The sequence below is a fragment of the Puma concolor genome, chromosome B3 (genome assembly GCF_028749965.1).
Source record: "Puma concolor isolate L17-30 chromosome B3, mPumCon1.1.hap2, whole genome shotgun sequence".
NCBI lineage: Eukaryota > Metazoa > Chordata > Mammalia > Carnivora > Felidae > Puma > Puma concolor.
Genome location: NC_141672.1, coordinates 40,195,217 through 40,213,707, shown reverse-complemented (window position 1 = coordinate 40,213,707; position 18,491 = coordinate 40,195,217). Strand labels below are relative to the sequence as shown.

The 18,491-nt window shown below is 38.9% G+C and overlaps 1 long non-coding RNA gene across 1 annotated transcript in view; it reads right to left on the bottom strand.

The window, feature by feature from the left end:
- LOC147579921 (uncharacterized) overlaps positions 1–13,224 on the bottom strand; it is a 71,099-nt gene extending 57,875 nt beyond the window's left edge. Inside the window, exon 1 of the long non-coding RNA XR_015251847.1 lies at positions 13,100–13,224. This is a non-coding gene — a long non-coding RNA (uncharacterized LOC147579921). The remainder of the gene's footprint in view (positions 1–13,099) is intronic.
- Positions 13,225–18,491: the final 5,267 nt, after the last annotated feature.

Sequence of the window (18,491 nt, the reverse complement as noted above, 5' to 3'; positions counted from 1 at the left end):
AGACTTAGAAGAACTCGCAAGATCATTTTGCCTGGCCCTGATGTGTGATTCAGAATTTCCCTTTTTGCTACCCTCAACAAGTGATCATGTAGCTTCTTTTCAAACAATTCACTATGATAACCAATCTCATTGCTCACTAGCTTATAAACTGAATGAGGGAAGAGGTCATGTCTGTTAGGTTCACTGGTGTTTCTCTGGCACCTAATAGGGCGCCTGGTATTTTGAAGATGTTCAGTATATATTTCGAATGAATAATTGAATGGATGAGCCACTCCAGTGAAAGGAAGATGTGGAAACTAATTAAGAATTAAAGTGGCCAAGACATATAAAGAGCTGTTCCGGTGGTTCTCTACCATGGGAGGCAGCTGTCATGATAAATTCCTGTCTATGCAGTTATTTTATTCCATAGATTGAGTCGAGGTCTCCTCTGCATATTTCTTTCAACTGCTTTGAAGAGCACTGTTGCGTGCCCTGAGTCTTCTTTTTCCCAGAGGAAGATATCTTCATTTTATTTAACTACATGGTCTATTTTAGAACTCCACCACAGTCCCAGTTGCTCTCCCATATTTACTCAAAAACTACTTATGCGTGTCCACTGAGTGCCCCACACCAAGGTTGTGCATTCAATAAGGAACACAACAGTCATGCCCTCACCTTCCAGCTTGTCAGCGCCTCTCTGGAATTATTAAAGATAAAATCGCCAGAACTAAGAGGAACAGTCACCCCTTCTTTTGTACTGGATATGTGCATTTTTACTTCTGTGTCTAAAGAAGAGATTGTTCTTTTCTTACACTTGCTTTCTTGCAGTAACAGACACGGTGTTCCTTATTGTTTGTATAACCATGGGCCATGAATGCAGTGTGATTCTTTTTTTTCGGTACAAAAATGTCTTAGTCTCCTCAGGCTGGTGTGACAAAATACCATGGACCTGGTGACTGAAAAAAAACCCAGAAACTTATATCTTGCAGTTCTGGAAGCTGTGAGGTGTGAGATCAGGGTGCAAGAATGGTTTGGTTCTGTAATGGACCATATCCTGATTTACACATGGTCACCTTTTTGCTATGTCCTCACATGACTGAGACAAAGATCATCTCTCTCATGTCTCTTCTTCTAATGGCACTAATTCCATTCAAGGAGGCTCTACCCTCATGACCTAATTAACTCCCAAAGTTCCACCTCCACATATCATATTGGAGATTGGGACTTCAACAGATGAATTGGAGGGGGACCCAAACAATCATTCCATAGCACTGAGCATACATAGAATTTGGAGTGTACTTAACACAACCCCCTACAGCATTCCATCCCCCACATACTGATTACATGGTTACACTTTGTTCCATGCTAGTGCAATGACCAGAAATGAACCCCAGCAATCCACAGAGCTGGGTATTTTTTCAGGCTTCTGTGAGAAACAGATGCTCTGCCAAGCCGAGGAAAGGAACCAGTTTCTTGGAGTCTCAGGCTACGTCTTGTGTCCAGTGAAGCACATCAGAATCATTTGCATGGGGGAGCCAAAGTTAATTATTTTCTTTCTTATTCTTCTATAATCTTACATGGTTTTTTTCTATTTTTGTAATGAAATAAACCTGAAGTCAAACAAACAAAAATATTTAACCAAACTAATGGGAATTTTCTTTCGTTGCCAATGTCTATTTAACTAATTTGTCCACTAATGGCAACTCCCAAGCTTCAGAAAGGATATTCTCCTTTAAGAGAATACAGATATTTGACTTAAAACTTCATATTGGTAGTGGGGTGCCTGGGTGGCCCAGTCGGTTAAGCATCTGACTTCAGCTCAGGTCATGATCTCACAATCTGTGTGTTCGGGCCCCATGTTGGGCTCTGTGCTGACAGCTCAGAGCCTGGAGCCTGCTTCAGATTCTGTGTCTCCCTCTCTCTCTCTCTACCCCTCCCTCACTCACACTTTGTGTGTGTGTCTCTCTCTCTCAAAAATAAATAAACATTAAAAAATTTAAAAAAAAAACTTTATATTGGTAAAAACAAACAAAACCTCACATTTGTGACTTTTCAATATTGATACCTTCATTTTTTACTAATAAAATTGTAAGAAAGCAAAATCTGCTTGTCTTACAGCTATTTGGATGTAAAACTTCTTCATTAAAATTAAATAATGTGTTCTGCAAATCTACTAGCAGGGAATGAAACACATTTACCATATAGTCATCTGAAAACAATGCCAATAGACAGTAGAAAGGGGTTGTAAGGAATGTTCACCTGCCTCTGTTGTTACCATTTCTGGGTCCATTTTGATATGTTTAAATGAAAATTTAAAGCCATATACCTCATTGTTTGGTATGACATGACATTTATTTGACTCTCGCTGTACTTGTACCTACAGAGTAGATGAAGTGAATAGATTAGGATTTTTTTGAATTTATAAGCCATCCAGTTTGTCAATTATGGCCAATATACCTGTTGGAGTTATAGCCAACAGGCAATGGTTGGAAAGCAGGTAATGATCCCAAGAGAGATTTGGTAGAAGGTATGTGTGTGCATATTGGGTGTGCACAGGTAAAACCGGTCAAAAAGTTTTGGTTGCTTAATATTCCTGAGACTTCAACTTTAAATAAAAATATTTAGTCAATCAAATCACTTGGCTTTATAACTGTTTCAATTCCCCCAAGCAACCATTGGATTATGTTCCCCGGTAACATGACCAATGCCAGGTATATTGTAAGTGCTAAATATTTGCACAGTGAATAAACTAAGTGAATGCATGAATAAAAAATTCTACACCTTGTGCTTTTCCTGATAGGAGTATGCAGGTCAAGAAATACCTGAGTCCTAATACCAATATTCACGATATAAACATTTGACCCACCCGGTAGAGAGCTATCCTTCACATTACAGTTGTAAAAAGAACCCTGGATGGTTTATTAAATACTTAATGGCAACATTTATATCTTTATATATAAATAGATTCATATATTTAAATTATTAGTATGTTTAGAATGTAATTTTACCTATAAATGTTTTCCAGACTAGACTGTGACCCTGATCAATTGAATAATTCAAGCATTTTTAACTGATATTAGTCATTGCAAGTAATTTGGAAACCTGGTGATCCTTTTTGATAGTACCAGTCACGTCCCACACATACAACTAGTCCAGGCCAAACAGATATCAACGAAGATATGTTTGTGCATGCTTGTGTGTATGTGTGTGCACACATATATGAGCATGTGTGTGTGAAAGCATTTGTGGATTTTTTTGTTTGCTGATCTTGCTAACACAGTATTAATCTCCACCTGTCAGTTCTCTAGGATTCTTTTGCACATTCACTGTTCAACCAACCAATCATAGGAAATCAGCCTGACCATACAGAAGACTTAGTGTATTGATATAACATCCTTCTTAAAATCTTCTCAGTAACTACCAGCATGCTCAAGGATTGCCAGGGTATGATTAACTTTCTTAGATGAGTTCCCACCATTGTGCAATGCATTTTAAAATGCAGGAGCAAATAAATGATGTCACAAAGACAAAAACTCTGCAGGTAAAAACTAGCATAAAGCAGATAAGCATTCTCTGGCTGGGATACAGAGCTCTAAAACCTCTTTTAAAAATTAAACCTTATTCTGAAAACACTATGTACCAGACATGAACCGCCCAAACTTGTTTCTGAACAGATCCATTTTGTGTCCATAGAGTTTAATGCACTAATTCATGTTCAGGCAGTTTAATCTATGGATCACTAAACTACTTCAGTGCTTAGCCCATTCATTGATCTGCAAGTCTATACCTTAAAATAAAGTCTGTTGTCCTTTTCCTTCCATTTAAAGGTGAGAGAAGACTATTTTTGCCAATGGCTACTAGGCATTCCCATTTAACTAAAAGCAAATCCCTTGCCTACCATACGTATACACAGAAGTTACCAGAGGCTTTCCTAAATTGACTGGTTAGATCAATCGCTTGGGTGTCAGTGAGGTCCACATATTGGCTGGGTAACAGGAAAATGAAGTTGGGGTGTTATCTCTAGTGGAAGAAGCACAGGAATAGGAATGAACAAATTCACATTCTAATCTTGGCAGATCCTTCAGACAGCAGTGAGGCTTGGTCAAAGAAGGACTCTGCTCTAAGCACTCACTAAATCTTCACAACACATTGAGGTAGGTTTATATAGGTGCTACCAGTATCCTCTTTCACAGGTGAAAGGATTCCCAGTATCAGGTTGTAGGTCAGGGGCAGGGGAAGGATTCTCCCTTGAACAGGTTAGTTACTATACTGCGACTGCCATCATGTATATGAAAAGACGTTGCAAAGTACATAGAATGATTATTCTGACATAGGAGAGAAGTTCAGGAACTATATTCACGTGCAAGAACTTGAATGGGGTAAAAGAAACAGATAACTGACAGTGATGGCTGTCGACAATTGTGGGATGGTCACCACCTGATTTTGAGCAGTGGCATGTCAGCTAAATAGGGCAGCTAAGCTAAACATAGTTTTACCATTTAACTCAGCAATTTACCATGTAACTCAGCTTGTTATTTACCCAACTGATTTGAGAATTTATGTCCACACAAAAACATGCATACGAATGTTTATAGCAGCTTTATGTACAACTACCAAGAACTGGAAGCAACCAAAATGTCCTTCAATAGGTGAATGGATAAACAAACTGTGTATGTATATGTGTATATATATGTGTATATATATGTATGTGTGTATATATATATGTATGTGTATATATACATATATATACATGTGTATATATACATACACATATACATACATGTATATACATACATGAATATATACACATGTGTGTATATATATGTGTGTATATATGTATGTGTATATATATATGTATAAATCCATACGAGGAAATATTATTCAGGGGTAAAAAGAAATGAGCTTTTAAGCCCCCAAAGGCATGGATGAATCTTAAATGCACGGTGCTAAGTAAAAAGAGCTAGTCTAAAAAGGCTAAATACCATATGATTCCATTTATATGACTTTCTGGAAAAGGCAAAAGTATAGAGACAGGAAAGGTATCAGTGATTTCCAGGGGCTCAGAGAGAGAGGAGGAAGAGTTAAACACATTAAGCACAGGCAATTTCTTAGGGTGGTGAAACTATTCTGTATGTAATTGTGGGTACGTGACACTACACATGTGTCAAAACCCACAGAATTTCATTTCCAGTACAAAGAGTCAACCTGAATGCATGCAAATTTAAAAACGATTTCGGAGGTCAAGGGATCCTAGAATGGAATGCAGAAAGTGACAGAACAATCAGACCATGTTAAAAATATTTGAAACAACTTCACTGAAGGAGGTAGGGGTAAAGGTGCTGATCTAAGTAATTTTGGAAATGGGTGGAGTCTGTAAGACCTAAGGCAAAAGAACACGTAAAAGAATGAAACTGGACCACTTTCTAGATACCATACACACAAATAAACTCAGTGTTGATTAAAGACATAAATGTGAGACCTGAAGCCATAAAACTCCTAAAAGAAAACATAGGCAGTAATTTCTTTGACATCATATGTAGAAATATTTTTCTAGATATGTCTCCCCAGACAAAGGAAACAAAAGCAAAAATAAACTATTGGGAACACATCAAAATAAAAGGCTTCTGCACAGTCAAGGAAACCATCAACAAAACAAAAAGACAACCTAGTGAACGGGAGAAGATATTTGCAAATAACATATCCATTAAGGGGTTAATATCCAAAATATATAAAGAGCTTGACTCAACATCAAAAAGAGCAAATAATCCAGTTAAAAAATGGGCTGAGGACCTGAATACACATCTTTCCAAAGAAGACATACAGATGACAAACAGACACATGAAAAGAGGCTCAACATCACTAATTATCACGAAAATGCAAATCAAACCCATAATGAGATGTCACCTCACACCTATCAGAATGGCTAGAATCAAAAACACAAGAAACAACAAATGTTGGCAAGGATGTAGAGAAAAAGGAACCCTCATGCACTGCTAGTGGGAATGCAAACTGGTGCAGTCACTATAGAAAATAATATGGAGGTTCCTCAAAATATTAAAAATAATTTCACTACTGGGTGTTTACCCAAAGAAAATGAAAACACTAATCCTTAGGGTGCCTGAGTGGCTCAGTCGGTTGAGAGTCCAACTTTGGCTGAGGTCGTGATCTCGCCATTCGTGAGTTTGAGCCCCATGTTGGGTTCTGTGCTTACAGCTTGGAGCCTGGAGCCTGCTTCAGATTCTTTGTCTCCCTCTCTGTCTCTCTCTGCCCCTCCCCCGCTCTCTCTCTCTCTCAAAAATAAACAAACATTTTTTAAAAAGAAAATGAAAACACTAATCTAATGAGATAAATGCACCCCTATGTTTATTGCAGCATTATTTCCAATAGCCGAGATGTAGAAACAACCTAAGTGTCCATCAATAGACTAATGGATAAATGTGGGACACACACACACACACACACACACACACACACACACACACACACAGAGGAATATTATGTAGCCATAAAAAGGATGAGATCATGCTATTTGCAACAGCATGGGTGGACCTGGAGAGTATTATGATGAGTGACATAAGTCAGACTGAGAAAGAAAAATACTATGTGATTTCACTCATGTGGAATCTAAAAAAATCAAATAAATAAACAAAAACCAGAAAGAGACCCATAAATAAAGAGAACAAACTAATGGCTGCTAGAGGGGGTGAGGGGATTGGGGAAATGGGTGAAGAGGAGTGGGAGATACAGGTTTCCAGTTATGAAGTAAGTCACAGGAATAAAAGGCACAGAATAAGGAATACAGTCAATCATATTGTAGTAGTGTTGTATGGTGACAGAGGGTAGCTATACTTATAGTGAACATAGAATAATGTATGAACTTGTTAAATCACTATGTTGTACACCTGCAATTAATATAACATTGTGTGTCAACTATACTCAAATAAAAAAGAGTAAAAGAAAGGAAAGGAAAGGAGGAAAGAAGGAGGGAAGGCAGGGAGGGAGGGAAGAAGAAATCTTGCCATTTGCAACAACATGAATGGACCTAGAGGGTACAATGGTGGGTAAAGTAAGTCACAGAAAGACAAATACCATACGATTTCACTCACGTATGGAATTTAAAAAACAAAGCAAATGAGCAAAGAAAAAAAAGAGAGACAAAAAATGAGACTCTTAGATACAGAAAACAAACTGATGGATGCCAGAGGGGAGGTAGATGGAAGGAGGCGTAAGATAGATAAAGGGGATCAAGAGTACACTTACCTTGGGGCGCCTGGGTGGCTCGTCAGCCAGCTGAGCATCTGACTTTGGCTCAGGTCTTGATCTCACGGTTCAGCCTACATCAGGCTCTCTGCTGTCAGCACAGAGCCTGCTTCGGATCCTCTGTCCCCCCTCTCTTTCTGCCCCTCCCCCACTGGTTCTCTTTCTCACTCTCTTTGTCTCTCTCTTTCTCAAAATAAATAAACTTTTTTTAAAAGTACGCATACTTCAAAAAGTACTGAGTGATTTATAGAATTATTGAATTATATGTACACCCAAAATGAATGTAATACTGTATGTTAATTATACTTCATAAAAAAAAGAGGAAAAAAAACCTCTGAAGGCAGGAGAAAATGTATATCAAACTGTAACTCTAGTTGAATAGAAAGTTGTTTCCCATGCAGTTTCAGGTTAACAATTTTGATAGTGCCATACACTGGAATTGAACAATTACATAAATGGATTAGAAAGAGCCAGATTTCGCACTGTTGGAGTCGGAATTCAGAGATAAAAAAAGTTAGGAGGCCAGAATGTTCCATGTGGTAATGGATTAGATTTGGACCTATCAGTATGAGCACATATTTAGCTTAACATAGATACATATGGTTACATATAAAGATATTTATAAGTTTGTGTATGTACAAGAGTTAGTATACACAAGTATATTTCCTCATTTTGTCAGCTGACAGAGCTGAGAACCCCAATGACACCCCAATACCAAGGAGCACTCTTAGAGCCCAGAAATTAGTTTCTTTTTTTTTTAAGCTTATTTATCTTGAGAGAGAGAGAGAGAGAGAGAGAGAGAGAGCAAGTGCAATGAGCACAAATGGGGGAGGGGCAGAGAGAAAGGGAAAGAGAGAATCCCAAGCAGGTTCCTGATGGGCTTAATCTCATGAACTGTAAGATCATGGCCTGAACTGAAATCAAGAGTCAGATGCTCAACAAACTGGACCACCCAGGAGCCCCCAGATCTTAGTTTCTAATATCATTCTCCAATAAGAGGAACCAAGGCATCTCCAAGGAATTTCTCCTTGGAGAAATGGCTGATTCTAGGACTAGGTCAGGAAATACACAAGATGGTCCTGGAGCATCTTATAGTTCCAGAAACTAAGAAAATATTAAAACACACACACACACATGCACGCACACACGCACACACACACACACACAATGAGAGGGGGATGTCAAAGGGATATAGAGCCAACACAAAGAGCTCCCAATAGCCAAACCTGGAACAAATTGAGGAGCAATAAAATAAATAATGTGGTATTGGACTATAACTCAAAGTTATAAACATAAACATCTATGGGTCTATAAATAAATGGTTGAATATATAAATAAATGAGGGCACGGAGACCCATCTCCCTTGCAGAAGAACTCCAAATAACTTATGTAGGTACTCTACTCTCAAGGAGGTGAAGCATATCTCCCCACTTTTTTCAGTGTGGGCTGTGCGTAGTGACTTCCTTACAAAGAACACAGTATGGAAATAGCATAATTTTACAGTGGAAAAACAGGACACACTACCTCAGCCAAGTGATCAAGGTCAACATCAATAGTAATAGGCCATATTGATAGAATGGACCCTTGATACAATGTGATGAAAATGGCTCTTATCTTTGTGGTCTTCCTCCCAAAAACCCTCTCCCAGTCTAATCATGAGAAAAACATCAGATAAATCCCACTTAAGGCACATTCTACAAAATACTTGACCAGTACTCCTCAAACACAAATTAAGTTTGGAAAATGTCACAGCCAAGAGAAGCCTGAGGAAACACAACAACTAAATGTAACATGGTATCCGGGGTGAGATCCTAGGATAGAAAAAGAACATTAGGTACATACTAAGGACATCGAGTAAAGTATGAACTTTAGTTAACAAATTGATATCAGTTCTTTAATTATAACAAAGGTACTATACTAGTATCTTAACTGCAGGAGAAACTGAGCATGGCGTATGTGGTAACTCTCTGTCCTGTCTTTGTAATTTTTATTTAAGCATAAAACTGCTCAAAATATGAAGTACACTTTTTTTTAAATAGGGAAACGTTTTGTTTTACCTAGAAGATCATATCACTGAAAGATACTGCTTCTCAAAAACTCCATAAATTATGTTTCAATGTGGGGAAAAAAGGTATAATCAGACATAATCAGTATAAAAATAAATTTATGTCCTCGGATGCAATGATGATTTCAGTCATATATACTCTTTCTGATTTATACATATATTGTAAAATGTTTTTTTTAATCCAGAAGTATATTTTTAAAGCTTATTTATTTATTTTGAGAGAAAGAGAGAGCGTGTGAGCCGGGTAGGGGCAGAGAAAGAGGGAGAGAGAATCCCAAGCAGGCTCCACGCTGTGAGAATGGGGCCCAATGCAGGATTCAATCTCACAATCCATGAGATCAGGACCTGAGCTGAAACCAAGAATCAGATGCTTAACTGACTGAGACACCCAGGTATCCAACCAAGAATCAGATGCTTAACTGACTGAGACACCCAGGTATCCATCCAGAATATATTTAATTTATTGGCTAAATAAACAATAACCATTTCCAGAAAATTGCAAAAGGCAAAAATTATATCTAGCTGTATAATTAGCCCTCCTCAGGATTTCTGCCATTAAAATTTCAGTGAGTTGAGTTTCCTGGGTTGAGTATCTTTCCTAGTACATTAGAAGATTTATTTTACAATGAAACCTAACAGAGTTAGGGCATTACCAGTCCTCAGCCCCTCCAACACCCTGGTGAAATGCCTGGTCTGGTTAAAGGATGCAGTGCAAGTTACGGAAAGGGGTATTTGAGCCTCGTGTTGTTCGTGGCCCTACAGTATAGTCACTGAAACATTCGGAGTCCTCATCTTTTCCCAACCCTACAAAGCAAGATTGGATGGATAAGCAGGAGTTGGAGCAGAAGGCATGTGCAGTCATCGCTGCTTTACTTTACCTCTGCCTGGAGGCAGGTCTGAGAAGATGACTACAAAATAAGAGCCACAACTAACACATTCTGTATTCCTGTCCGTGCTAGGCATGGTGCTAGCACTTTACAATTGGTCAATCATCAGGAGAACCTGTGAGCAGTAGAATCTTATCCTTAAGGTTTTGAGGGGCCCCAATAAGTATCGCCCCTCTCCACTACTTTAGTTCTCAACAAAAGGAGATACAAGACAAAGGAGTGACAGATAGATATAATATCACTCCTATTACTGATAAAGTCTCTCTTACCACGCTGGTGAGACAGTAAACTGGTAAAACCATTTCGGAATACTAAAAATGGATATATGCATACTTTATGCCCCAGTAATTCCACCTGGGGAAACTACAAATAGAAAAGAAACTACAAATAGAGAATACAAATGGAAAATACCCAATTGCCGCGCAACAGTAGAACAGATAAATAAATCTTGATATATTCACAATGATGGATTAGTACACAGCAATAAGAATGATTAAAACGTAACTACAGATACAAATACAAATGAGCCTGAATGATCTGATTCCATTTACTGAACTACAGACGCAGGCAAAATGAATCTACGGTTTTAGAAGTCAGGATAGTTGTTGCCCTTGAGGTGGGTAGGGACTTGTAAACGGAAAATGGGTGCTAGCCCGTGTGTTTGGTTGTGAATTACAGAGCTATGCACCTAAGAAATGTGCGTTTTTATCACGTCTGTTATCCTTTAAGAAATGTTTCTGAATTCTTTCTTGATCCTATCTCTCTATCCGGCTATCATGTCATTTCTCTCCTCTTTAAAGTGAGTATTTTTGAAAGAATTGCTTTTATTTATTGTCTCCAATGTCTCCATTCTGTCCTGAACTCACTCCAACAGGCTTTTGCTCTAGACTCTACTAGACTCCAGATAATTGCTCTTATGAAAATTAACAATAACTTGTACATGGTGAAATCCAGTTTTCAATTTGCCTCATTTTACTCATTGGCAACATTCCAAATAGATGATCGCTCTCTCCATACTCACCTGGTCCTATACTCAGTCACACTGTCTAGGTAAATCCATCAAGCCTCATAGCTTCAAATACCATGTATATCCTTATGACCCCAAAATTTATATCTCTAGCCCAAACCCATCCTTGGCACTTTGGACTTACACATCCCACTGCTCACTCGACATCTCCATTAGGATGTCTAATAGACGTCTCTAACAATATATCCCAAGCTGAACTCCTGATATCCCTCAAATATATTCCTTCCACATCTCTTCTTTTTCACTAAGCTTCTCAGATGTATTCCTTCCTTTCAGTTACATAGACCCCAAACCTTGCAATGATCCCAGACTCCTCTCTTTTTCTTCGGCAATACACCTCATCTATCAACCAGAACTGTTGGTTCTGCTTTCAAAATATAGCTAGAATTTGCCCACTCCTCACCACCTTTATTGCTGACGGCCTGGTTCAAGCCACCATAATCTCTCAACTTGTTCTCTCTCAGCAGTCTCCTAAATGATTCCTTCCTGATCCTCACTCCCCTGCTCCTCTTATCTGCTCTTACTGTTCTACAGTTTATTTCCTTCAAAGGGTTATCCTGATAAATAATAACTCAATCATGCCCTTTGTCTGCTGAAAAACCCCCTAATGGTTTCCATCTCACTCAGAATCAAAGGCAGACTCCAAACTATGACCTTTAAAACTCTATTTGGTCTGACCTCACATCATCTCTCAAATGTCATCTTGGACAACCTCCCCTCGTGTACTCTGCTTCAACCACAATGGACTTTTTGTGGTTCCCTGTACACTCCAGGTATCTCCTAAGTCTGGGAATTTGCTGTTTCCTCTCTCTATAACACTTTCCCCCGATATACACAAGATTTACACCCTCATTTCCTTCAGATTTTCCTCAAATGTCATCTTTTTATTTTTTTATTATTTATTATTAATCTTTTAATGTTCTATTTATTTTTGAGATAGAGACAGACAGACAGGGGAGGGTCAGACAGACAGGGGAGGGTCGGAGACACAGAATCTGAAACATGCTCCAGGTTCCGAACTGTCAGCACAGACCCTAACATGGGGCTCACAAACCACAAGATCACAACCTGAGCCAAAGTCAGACGCTTAACTGACTGAGCCACCCAGGTGCTCCTCAAATGTCATCTTTTTAAACGAAGACTTCTATGGCCACTCTGTGTAAAATTTCATACATACCTCTCTGTGCTATTTTTTTCTTCTTGGCATTTATCACTCTCATATGTATGTGTTTGCTCATTTGTTGATTGATTGATTGATTGATTGATTATCTTTCTCCCTCACTAAATTGCAAACTCTGTGAAGGCAGGGATTTTTATCCATTGTGCCACCTTGTGTTCCAAGCCCAAGGTACAATTACAATGCATTCAAGGGTGTCTGGGTGGCTCAGTTGGTTGAGCATCCAACTCTTGATTTCAGCTCAGGTCATGATCCCAGGGTGGTGAGATAGAGCCCTGCATCAGGCTCCATGCTGAGCATGGAGCCTGCTTAAGATTCTCTGGCATGCCTGAGTGGCTCAGTCTGTTAAGCATTTGACTCTTGGTTTTGGCTCAGTTTGTGATCTCATGGTCTCAGTTTGTCAGATCGAGCCCCCCATCAGGCTCCGTGCTGACAGCACAGAGCCTGCTTGAAATTCCCTCTCCCTCTCTCTCTGCCCCTCCCCCATGCATTCTCTCTTTCTCTCTTTCAAAATAAATAAATAAACTTAAAAAATGCATTTAGTTCAATATCTATCTCCACTGACATTTCAACTGCACCATAAACTAAATCACTCTTCTGGTATAGCATTCCCTGAGAGATTTTGTTTTCTCTTATAGCAGAGAGTTGTTTATTTTTATGATTCAATCAAATTTACCACTAGTTTCTCCATAACTGTTTTTTACCTCTTTCAGGATCCTGAGGAATTTGTTCCTGGGTAGTAAACATGGGAAGCTGAGCCAAAGTGCAATTCTTCATCTGATCCCACAGCCACACATGTCTGCTTGCTCACGGGAGCTGTCTGCTTGTCCACTGGAAGGCTCCAGAGCTGGTTCCTCAGCATGTCCTATGATTGCAGCCTAACATGTCAAAGCCATGAGACTGCCATCTGTTCAGTTACATAACTTGAGATCTGGAACAATTTTTAATGTAGGATTTGCTGCCCAAATAGAATCACTTTCAGAAAGGAGATTAAGGTTTCTTGGCTGAGAAAAGGAGAAATTACCAACGCTATCATTTCACTGAGTGTAAATAAAACTTGCTCCAATATGCCTAAATTAAGAAGACAATTTTATTTCACTAATATTTTCCTGCATTAAAAATAAACACAAGGTAGGGGCACCTTGTGCTCAGCCACCTAGGTGGCTCAGTGGGTTAAGTGTCCAACTTTGGGTCAGGTCATGATCTTAGGGTTCATGGGTTCAAGCCCTTCATCAGGCTGTGCACTGGCAGCTCAGAGCCTGGAACCTGCTTCGCATTGTGTCTCCCTCTCCCATTCTCTCTCTCTCTCTGCCCCTCCCCCATTTGTGCACTCGCTCTCTCTCTTTCTCTCTCAACAATAAATAAATAAAAATTTTAAAAATCATTTAAAAAGAAAAAATAAACACAAGGCTATAGGTCAATTTTCCAAATGAAAAATAAATTTTTCATTAGGAAAATGACATTATTAATTTAACAGATCTTAATCTTGTTTTGTTCATTAGTCTGCCCTATAATACTCCAAGCAGAATTTGGGGAGGGTGGGAGGAAAATGCTGATCACTGAAGGCTTAATAAGCTTACTGACATTATAGAATGGTCTTTCCTCCCGGGAGAGAAAGACACCCAATCTACCATCAGTGGGTCAGAAGCCCTGATTTGTTTTCTATCGTTACCCCGTATGACCACAGTCACATAAAAAAAAAAAAAAAGTCTGCATTTTGTAGGCTAGTGTTTCTTTTTTCTTTTTCCCTTATAGACTACAATTTCTCTCAACTAAATTTACTCACCTAAACAAGGCTTGATTCTGTGCCCTTATTCTGACTCCTTACTTTAATGTCCTGCAAACTTCTATTAAACAGCACTCATTTTCCCACATGGAACCGACACTATTGTTTTCTCTGATTACAAAAACAGAGATTTTTGTAATCTCTGACTGATTTTACTTGGAATAAAATCAGTCCATGAAGAAAAGTATAACAAAGGAAATGAAAATCGCCATAACTTCCATCGCCTGAAAATTACATGGTTAAGATGTTTTGTACATCCTTCTGTATATATTTTGCAAATACACATCTCTGTTTTACAAAAATTAATCCTGCCATACACACCAAACAATATTATTTATCTAACAAGAGGGGAAGAAATTACATCTTTTGTCGTTGTTGTTTGGTTGTATATTAAAGAGAACTAACCATTCAGAGAGGAACCAAGTCAGATAAGGAAGGAAACAAGACAGACAGCAATGGAAGTTAAAACCCAGGCTAACTGATGACTGCCTAGATGGGTGGGGAACTATTTTACTGACTGTCGTCAGACAGGGAGACCTCTCTGATAAAGCAGATTTGAGTAGCAGCCAGGGAGCTCTGTAAGGATCTAGAGACACAAGGTGCTGAAGTCAGCATGAGCTCTGTGCACTGGCTGAACAGATAGGTGGAAGCTCCCAGGATCATGGCATAGCATGATCACGGGGAACATGATCTTGCAGAGGCAGGTTTTTCCTTCTTCCAACTTTCTTTGAATCCTTCTGATCGTCTCAAGAAACTGTCTGCTTTGCTGATGCACTTTGAATTCCCCAAGACCGTGTATTTGAATTCTTTTCTTATATTTGAATTTTTTTTCTGAAATTCTTTCTAGTGAGATTTAAGCAAGATTGGTGGGAGTTGCTTTGTACTCTTGGCGTTCTCTGGAAGGAGAAAATAAACGCGAACATGGCTGCTCTAAGTACAGGTCTAGACTGATTACTAGCAAGTGAAGTGGTACAAAGCTATAGCCATCTAAGTGTAAATATTTTTGCTTATTTGTTAGTGGCTCCTAATTCGGTCCTTACTTTCAAGGGGGAGAAAGCCCCACTTGCACTAAAATTTAAATCATTAAAGAACTGTTGGGGCGCCTGGGTGGCTCAGTCCATGGAGTGTCCGACTTCGGCTCAGGTCATGATCTCGAGGCCTGTGAGTTCGAGCCCGGCATTGGGCTCTGTGCTGACAGCTCATAGCCTGGAGCCTGCTTCAGATTCTGTGTCTCCCTCTCTCTCTGCCCCTCCCCCGCTCATGCTCTGTCTCTCCTCTGTCAAAAATAAAATTTTTAAAAAAACTGTTAATATATCTTAATAATCAGGGGAGAAATTAATTAGCCACTAATTCAAATTATCAGTAGAATTTTTGAAATAAAACACGTAAGTTGATGAAAATTCTTCTCCCCCCGCCCCACAAAAAAAGCCCTAGGCCGGAAATCAGAAGGTTCTAGTCTCAGCTCTGTCAACTACCCCATTGTCTATTAACATTGAAGAGCTCACTTAGTTTCTCAGGGCTCAGTTTTTTTCACCCTGAAATGAGAGGAATAGATCAGATAAATTCCCTTTAGGATAAAAATGCCATGCTTTCTATGACAACAACAACAAATATTACCAAAGTGAAAAATTGGCCCAAAATAAACAAGATTTCGGGATAAAAATCTTTCTGAATGACAAGGCAACTAAATTATAGAAAAAAGAACAAAAGATACACTTCCTCAAAAAGAATAATTGTTGGGAATTGCTAAATGACATCTGGACACTAAAAGCTATGGAAGGATTCAAACAGGGGGAAAGAAACTATAAGAAGCAAACACAGTTGTGACATAGCCCAGTCCCTCACAACTTATGGGACCATTGAAGAAACAAATTTCCAATATATTAAATGACCTGTCTGTTCCATTCCTATAACACGTACATGGTCTGGATCATTCTGACATGGATCAAACGTCGGGTTACTCCTCAACTGGTATTGATGCATAGCTGTTAGAAAAGAGTTGTGAAAGCTCTGTTTCTGAGTGGGTAGAGAGGAAACAACAGCCAAGCTATGGAACCTTTCGAAGGTATTTTTAAAGCCACACTTACATCATTTCATAATAATGTGCATGTCACGTCTGCTTCTATGTTGTGTGGTCTGAAAACAATTGCCAAATTAAAATATGGTGGCTGTCCCCATTATGTTTGTCCTGGCAAATTTACTCTTTTCTACTCCTTTAGGTAGAACATGTCATTGACCCAATACTCTGAAGCAGATATATTCAACTGAGAGGGAAAAAAAAGAAAGCCACAAATAAGGCAAAACAGGGCACAAGGAACTTTGGCCACCTTGTGAAAGACTAGCATAATGCTGGCCAGTCTGTCCAGATGTCTGGGAATGGATTAAATGGTTCTTTGAGGTTCCTTTTAGGATCAGGATGCCATAGAAATCTTCAGTAACTGACACATTTAAAGGGAGAAAAAGTTGTGTCTACTTATCTATTTTTAAATACTATACAACTTTGTACATAGGTGAATATTTGTGTGTTTCACACTGGAATCCTTTTAACTATTTTCAGAGATATCATTTACTACAACTGAGTAATATAATGAATTGACATGGGAGGAGGTGAAATGTCGTAACTTACAGGAAGTAATTTATCTTCCTGGTGGGTTATCAGGACTTGGTGATGACTAGACTTGTTACTCAAATTATTTCCTAGCAACTACTTCAAAGGAAAGGATGTTGAATTTGAAACCATCCAGCATTTGAAAGTCTGTGTGGGTTTCAACTCAACTTCTCAAGGACTATATTTTCCAATGGGTCAGAAATTAATGTATATGTAGAATTTCAGGTATTATCTATCACAGTGGCTACTCTGAGCCTAAGCATGTCACAGCATGATCTACAAGACTATTTGTTTAAGGAAAATCAAGTGGAAGGGGGTAGAAAAAAGCAAATCTCTCTGTCGCATAGAAGAGGAAATTTGTGCAGAGGACGTTTCAATAGACCTATCCAGTTTACCAAAAAAAGGGGGGTGGGGAGAGGAGAATTATAAATGCAGAGTCCGACAGACACCTACAGCTCAAGGGAGCAGATACTAGTGATTTTTGAGCTGGATTCAAAAATTCCAAGAAGCAAAAGTAAAACAAGTTTACCAAGTAGCATCCTTTCCACATCCAAAGCTAAACTTACAAATACATATGAATAATATCATGCAGGTTATGAAGCTCCCACACAGAAACAACACAAATTTTAAATACCGGAATTGTTGGAGAAGTTACAGATGTGTTTGTCTTTGAGTCCCTAATATCTCTGAAACACAAACCTGAGCCATGAAAAGTACAATTAAGCACATATGTTCATTTTCTTGAACCCTCCCACTTCTAGAATCAGCCAATTTTAAACTCTGAAGTGAGTGAAGAGACTGTATACCATTTAGACACTAAAAACATCCTTCTACACTGTAGTGTAGCATTAAACAATATGCAATATTTTAAAAAAATGTAAAAATAAAACCAAAAAGCAAACAGGATTATGGAATTCCCTGACATTGCATTAAAGTATTCAGCAGCAGCATCCACGTGAACACTGGAACAGCTTAAATGTGTGCACTATATTTAATTTTCCTATTTTCCAGAAGAAGAAAGAAGTGCATGTTTTACAGTAAATAAGTTGGCATTGCACATACTAAGCAAACAGGATGCCTGAACCATACGCATAAAAGAGTGCAGAAATGACAAGGCAAGCAAATTATACATACAGTGCTTAGGCTTTCAGAAAGAACAGAATGCTCAGGAAGTACTAAATTATGTACTATGAAAAAATGATGAGCTAGGGTGTAGTTGATGAAGGTGAGGCTAGAAGCTTTTTTTCACTTAAAATACTTCAGGCTCCTTCGTGTGCACAATGCATCAATCCTTAATGGACAACAAGCCGCGAATATGAACGGAGTAAAAGCCCTCTCTAAATGGAAATTAGAAACCAGAATCTTTGTTAGAGGAGGTTTGCCTCCACCCACTCTGCAGAGGTGGCTGGCACACACTCAGCTAGATGCAAGATAACATGATAGAGAAATGTGAAGAGGGTCCTCAGTGGTCTGTGCTGCCCTCACTCTGCCCAGGTCCTCCCATCGCTCTTCAGTAACGGGACTGACGTGAGCAGGTGGTTAACCGAAAGCAGTCTGGTTTGGTAGCCCCTGTTCTCCAAGGTCATGTGATTGGACATGCTTATATACTCCTGGGGTGGGATGGTGTAAGTGACTAATCCTGCTGAGTCATGCTAAACTTGTTGGGCATGTAGCTTTAGTGCCTTAATTAAAGTGCCCTTAG